The 7,630-nt window shown below is 30.8% G+C and overlaps 1 protein-coding gene across 9 annotated transcripts in view; it reads right to left on the bottom strand.

Annotated features, from left to right (window-relative positions):
* The window catches only part of Ih (hyperpolarization activated cyclic nucleotide gated potassium channel Ih), a 734,518-nt gene that overhangs the window by 73,588 nt on the left and 653,300 nt on the right, over window positions 1-7,630 (bottom strand). The window lies entirely within an intron of this gene.

Here is a 7,630-nt window from a genome sequence, read left to right as displayed (position 1 = left end):
TACTAGTATATTGATAAACATAATATAAAAATTTTAATTTAAAAATCACTAGTATCAGTGGTTTAATGACTAAATAGAGATTACACAACGTCGGTTCTAAGTCTACCTGATGTAAAAATTTATTGATATTTAAAAAAATACTATCATTACATAATTTGACGATTTGAGTGCATCGCAGTATTTTCCCATTTCCTTTTTATCATCATAGAACTGAGTGCAAAAATTTTCCATTCAAGAAAAGCAAAGCGCCTATAAAGCTGTAGGGTACTGTATCCATATCGCTGTTTTGCAAGATGGCACAACAGTCAAAAACAATTTTTGGTTTTATTTTGAAATAGAATTGTTCCACAGATACCACCTAAATAGACTGTTCTAAAGCTAGTTATAATAGATAAATACAGCCTACGTTTTTGTCAGATTTTCCACTATTCAGCAATATTTTATTTTTATAAGACAAAAAAAAGTGAAAAGAATTTTTGAATACAGTACTAATGATATTATAAATGAGCCAGTTAATGATGAACGATAGACGAGGAATGGAAGGAAGAACAGAAGGAACGAATGGTTTGATGAATTATTAGAACTAGACATTGAAATAGAACTCAGAGCACAGGATGAGCTGCTGACATTTTAGGAAGGCAAGAAACGAGGAAATGAATACGCACCTGAAAAGAGGCAGCGTATGATGGAACAAATGAAACTGAGGAATATAAAAGCTAGCAATTTGAGCAAAAAAGCCTTTTTCCTTGTGAAAGAAAAGCAGTACGCCGGGGTTTCGCAGCGCCTCTCTGTCAACGTGTCACTGGTACTAAAAACCAGTGGAGGCTGAGCGAGACCGCTAGCTGGAGACGAGCGGAGAATTTGACCTTTTCCAGATCTCCAATATAATTATTTGCAATAGGTCTTCGGGGCACTTCCATTCAATATCATTACTTTCAACAGGTTTATTACCTCATTTATTTATTACTGTTCCGGGACTAATATAAATATTTGCATCTCTTTTGAATATCTACAGGGATTAACTTTCGGATTAAATGTGTATTGAGCTAATAAGAATTTAGTGATATTTTTTTTTCAAGACCAAGAATTAACAGTTTTTTATTCCTTTTATTTAGTAAAAAATCGTTCAGTATAGTAGTATAGTATTAATTTTTTTTTTTAATAATTTATTGATATTTACAACTGTATACATATATACACATCAAGTAAATTTGCTGTAAGTGATATTATGACATGATAAAAACATCTACCCATTGATAGAACTCCAAAAAGACTTCTAAAGGAGAAGATCTCCAGGCCATCTTCTTTTCAGACGTCTAGGAGGATTATTAGGTAGTGAAGGAGAAGCCAGGTTAGAAACAAGTTGGTTTGGGTGGTTGGGAAGTTTATTATGGAAGGATTGGTATCTGGTTCTGGCCAAATCGTCAACATAGGGGTCATTGAGGTCCTGATGGATGATTTGATTTGTGACAAAGTAAGGAGCATTAAGGATTTTACGAAGGATTTTGGACTGTAAGGATTGGATTTGAGAGGAATTCGATGGTTTAGTGGAGTCCCATAGCTCAACTCCGTATGTCCAAATAGGCCTTATAATAGTCATGTAGATCAGTCTTTTGTAATGGATTGGAAGTTTGGACCGTTTGTCTAGTAAGTGTTGTAATAGTCGGAATCGACGAGCAGTTTCCTGTCTTTTCAGTCTTGTATGAGGATTCCATGTCAGTTGTTAGTCCAGATTTAGTCCTAAGTAACGGATCTGTTCAACAGGAATGAGTAGGGTATTATTAAAAGATCCTGTAGGGCAAGACGAAGGTTTACGACGAAGGGTAAATGTGATTTGGTGGGATTATTAAAATCTTAAAATTACATTTGAGAGGTATGCGCTATAGGTAAAATGTTTAATGATTTTTCCAAAGATGCTTAAATGAATGATCTACAATGAGATAAAATATGGGACATATTCATAGAAGCTGGGAGAGTGTCATCGCTAATTGTGTATGTCATTCTTAATTACAGACTTTAATTAGATTCTTGTTGTCTTTGTCAACAAAGAAGGGTATCATTAGCAAGTTCCAGTACAACGGAATTATTTTTCAGGTTACAGCAATAACATGGCTAAAATTAGTTTTGGGATTTTATTATTTTAATACATTTTTGTCAAAATAATCAGGTAGAATAATTATTTTCACATAGTGGTCCTAGAGAGTTTTTATGAGATTCTTACCACTCAAGAAATGAAAAGATGGACGGATATTTGTTGCCGATACCTTAGAGAAGAAAAAGGAGCATACTTTCATAAATAAATCAAGTTAATTAAGTCGGGGGGATGAGCTCTCGTCCGTGATGAATCGCCTCCGAGCCGTTGCTAAGTACGATCGAAGACACCCTTCTTCCAAAACAGAATATTATAACTAAAACAAACATTACTTACCCGTGATTTTTATTCAAATTTGTTCAAAAGATGGATTTAGTGGAAAAATTTCACCCAAGGTTTAGAAAAGTTTGAATACACCTTAGTGAACTGTGTCATCTTTACACTGAGGCCACAGGACCCCATGGTTCGGAGTATCGATAAATTAAAATGATTTGAGAGCTACGTTTGCCTCAAGATAGAGCAATTTATTACTGATGCCCATACAAGGGATGTACTCAAAGAAATAGACTTTGAAGAGGAAATTCATAATTTTACTAATCAAAAATCAATACGTTTTATAAGTTCTTTTGTTTTCAAAGACTGTTAAATTTCCAATATTAAATAAAGAATTTGTTTTTCGCTTAAAATTTACTCAACACAAAACAATATTTCTAGTAATTTTTAAAAAAAATGTATTTATTGACATTCAAAACTACATAAAATACAACAAGTAAATTTGAAGTAAGATCATAATGGTATGATACAGGCATGTAGAGAAACTACCCATTGGTAGCACTCTAAAAACATTTTTACAATATAAGGTCTCAAGGCCATCTTCTTTTCATACGTCGTGAGAATAGTGCTAGGATTGGTAGGGATGTCAGCTGTATAAACTGTGTAGAGGATGGGACCGAGGATACTACCCTGAGGAACATCAGGGACTAAGAGAAGAGGGATGAATAGGAACCATAGTGGTTGAATTTGAATAATCTATCAGTGAGAAAGGACATTCTACTAATATACCTTAAAATTGATTTGCCAAAGTTATGAAAAAAAATCTTCCTATTGGCTAATTAACTAAGTCAGTAATATTTAAAAACACATATATTTATTAATTAATTTCACACAACTACTTTTAATAGTTTTCTAAAAACTATTAAAAGCAGTGTAAGTTATCTACTAATAAATATTTGTATTGTCATTGCATCAATTAAAAGTTTTAACAATTTTCTTATATACATATTGTAACGATGTTATCTGGTCGGTCGATTATAATTGAAATTATCGATTAATTAACAGATGTTTTGGAGATTGTATAAGAAAAGAGAGTAACTCTAGGCTAGTTAAAGTGTTCCAAATATTTTAGTTACTTTGCAATAAAATAAAATAGTTTTTGTTTCTGTTGCTTGTGGTTTGTTTCTTGGGCCAGATATCACGCGACAATATATAGTAAAATTATTACACTATTGTCACAAAATGTGTTGTTAACTAAGTCCTATCCTGGTGAAGGTAGGTTTTGTTATTGCCTATATTATGTACGAGTATTTATGACCCCGAGACCTCTTGTAACTTTCTCTTGGAGTTCAGGCAATAACCAGCTTACAGTTAAATGGATATAGCTTTATATCGATTATTGCTTTATTTATAAATATTATATTTGTGATTTACTTTCTTTTATAATATTATTTGATTTAATTTTATGAGTACTATTTTTATCATTTATACATTTTTTCTAGTTTTCTCTCTTTATTTGCTCTTATCTATGTAAGGTATATCCTAGAATGTACGGCAACGAACAATATTGCAGTTGCGAAAAATTTCGAATTCGAGATTTCGAAGAAAATTTATCTTTTGAGGTCCCCCAAGTCCAAAAGACGTCTCGCATAATGATCTGTGAACAGCGTAGCTCAAAAACATAATGTCGAAAAGTTCCTTTAATTTTGTTGATCATAAAATTGTTCTCATTGTAAGAAATAATAAACAATTGATAAATACAAAATATTAAATAATTGTATGAATAACTAAAGGTGAAATTGTATTATTGTCTTTCGATAAAACAGTATTTCTTATAAAATAAAATAATATAAGTATTTTTTTTTTTTATCCCCCTTCCTTGCCATTTCTGGCATACAGGGTGCGGGAGCAGTGGGGTAGTGCGCTGGGGTTTGCGCATGCCACTGCTCCCAAGGATCACCAATTTTTTTTTTATTCTTTTATTAATTATTCAATTAATTAATATAAGTATTATGCAGATTGCTTCTAAAAACACAGTGTTATATCTGCTTTTAACTTGGTTCTTGAATAATGGGATTTGAATTTTTCTAAAAACGATTAATGTAAAAGATATTCAATCGACATATCCAAAAAAATCGGATGAAAATAATTTGACGACTGTCTGACTGGAGGCCAAAATCGGGAAGGCGGAACAATTTGGAACGTTATGATTTATACTATATGGTATAGATACGTTGAAATGAATTAAGGAATACATCTAACACTATAATGGATATTGAAAAGTGGTATTTCTATTAAAATATTCATGAAGTGAAAGAACACAGCTTGAGGAAAGCTATGAAGCTGCTAGAAGAGGCCCTTCAATGTTAATCATAAAAGATTCTTCAAGTTATATATGGAACGATTTCTCATTGTGTATTGTAGAAAATACCTAAACCTGATAGAAAAAAAATTAAACTATATTTTATTCACAAATATTTTTTTTTTTAAATTTCTTTATCTACGAGTTTACTATACTTGATAGATTGGGGAGCTTCCTCTATTGTATTTGTTACTGTGCAAATGAAAATGGAACTAGTAAAACTAAATTTTGAAAGTTTGAGATTCCTTTCGAAAACTTTCTTTAAATAATAAAATTAAAAACGTAATTCTTAATGCTCATATATGGTTGTTGGGACACAAAGCTTCGGTGGAAAATTCGTTTTCAGTTATATTTGAAATGTATTTTCAGGTCTGGTTGGGTGATAAAACTTGGTTGTCTTATGTTCCTTTCTAGCATAAGTCTTGTTCAAGACATATTATGCTTTTACTACTGAATGATGAACCGCCATGTGTTTTTGTGATACAGTTTTATTTATTTTACCATGCGAATACAGAAGGCCGTCTTTAACCAATTAAAGACCAGGGTAATCTATGATATGGTGGTTCTCCAAATTAGAGTTTCTCTCAGAGTAGGAATTCTGGAGAATCCCTTTTAGTCATTTTATGAAGAATTATGGGTTATCAACAGAAATAAACAGCAAATAAGCTGGAATAATAATTTATTTAATATCTCAAAAGTAGCAATGATTAAAGCGAAAATATTTCAATATTTAAAATACGTATTTTTCTTTATTTGCTAAATCATGGATTACTTTTTCAAAGCCTATTTCTTTAAAAACGTCAGTTTCTATAGACATCAGGTATGCTCTATCCTTTTTTGAACCAATCTTCTCACTTTATTCTTAATTCGTTTTCATTTATCGATCACAGAAGTAATAGTACAAGAGCCGGGAAGAAGAAAAAATTACTTAACCCCAATTTTTGATTACCTTAATGAAAACTATGCATAATTACTAGTTAAAATTGATGAGTCTGCCAAGTATAGGTAGGGGGAATAAAAAATGGCGCCTGTTTCAAAATCTTAAAACACATTAATTTTTCATTCGGAGCTCTATATCTTAAAAAATACCAACAATACTAGAAAATCTAAGAGAACATTATTTAAAGAAAAGCAAATTTGCTAAATTGTAAGCCCTAATAGAGCTATTTACGTCCGATAGTTCTCATGATATATCTTTTTAAAAAGCAAAATCTATTGAAAGATTAGTAGTTAGTTAATTTATTTTGAGAAATCTATATCTCAGGAACTATGTGACGTATAGATGTCTATTAGTGCTCAAATTAAAGCTAATTTAACGTACTATAAAGTAGTTTATGACCTTTACCTTCGTAGGAATAGTAGTTTTCATACTATTTCCTAAAATAAACTGATTTATACTTGTTCGGACAATAAGTTTAAGTTTTTAAGAACTTTATTTCAGAAACCATAGGACGTACAAATGTCTGTCAGCACTCAAATTAAAGCTAGTCAATTTTACTATAAAATAGTTTTTAACATTTATGTTTGTAGGAGTAGTAGGTTTTATGATATTTGACAAAATTCACGAACTGTTAATTTATAGTTATTCGTATAAAATGTTTGATTTTTGAAAAAATATATCTCTAGATCCATAAGATGCACATAAGTCTGCTAGCAATCGAAATAAAGGAAATTTAACTTACTATAAAAGTTTATGAAACTTATCTTCGTAGCGATAGTAGTTTTTATGATATTTTATTTATAAATTTGTCCGAACAACTATTAATCAATATATTTTAGCAAATATCATGAAAACTACTACTCCTACGACGATAAAAGTATTAAACTACTTCATAGCCCATTAAACTGGCTTTAATTTGAGTGCTAACAGACATCTGTACGTCAAATGGTTTTTGAGATATAGATTTTTCAAAATAAATTCACTAACTACTGATCTTTCAGTACGTTCTGGACAACATTTTTATGATTGGTTTTTAAAAAGCTATATCTTGAGAACTATTGAACGTAAATAGCTCTATTAGGGCTTACAGTTTAGCAAATTTACTCTACTTTAAATGATGTTCTCTTTGATTTTCTATTGTTGTTGGTAGTTTTTATGATATAGAGCTCCGAATGAAAAATTAATTATGGTTAATGTTTTAAAAACCTGCCATTTTTTATTCCTCCTACATATACTTGGCAGACTCATCAATTTTGACAAGTAATTATACATAGTTTTCAATTAAGTACTATAACGGGGATTGCGCGGAACACGGATAAATAGAAAGCGGGATGAAGTTAGACTGGTGATATAATAAATAACATTAATTTATTAGACTGGTAGATGTGGTAAATGATGCGACACAACTAAAGAGAAGAGAATTTACTCCTAACAACGATTATGAGAAGAATTACTCATCACTTTCTGTATTTAAAAACAGATGCATTTGTAAGACATATATTAATCATGAAAGCTAGACAATATTAATGAATTCTTTGTTTAATTAATGTCTATAATTGTTAAGCTTAAACCCCAGAATAGGGTGTATTTTTCATTCTACATTGTCTGACTCTAATCCTATTAAGTAGGATAAGTCCTATCTACTTCCATTTCTTGTATGCTTTTGTTGACCTTCATATTGATTCCTGACAGTTACTCGTTTGTATTACATAACGTTTTCTTCCTGACTATATTCCTAGATGTGGTTTACAGCAACTTCATAACTTTTATTAATGAAAAAATAAAAAAAGAAAGATTTTACAGTTACATTCAATATTCTGATTTGAAATGGGCAATGGAGTTCTCATACAATGCTCAATGCATTCCTCACCCCATTGAGTATAACCAATATGTCCTTAATTTCATATATTAATGCGTTTAAACTAATAACTCTCCTTTTTCATTAGCTATATATATATATATA

This window comes from Halyomorpha halys, unplaced genomic scaffold (genome assembly GCF_000696795.3).
Source record: "Halyomorpha halys isolate HHAL.00 unplaced genomic scaffold, Hhal_1.1 Scaffold124.1, whole genome shotgun sequence".
NCBI lineage: Eukaryota > Metazoa > Arthropoda > Insecta > Hemiptera > Pentatomidae > Halyomorpha > Halyomorpha halys.
The sequence above is the reverse complement of the archived record's forward strand: the minus strand, read 5'-3'. Positions and strand labels throughout refer to the sequence as shown.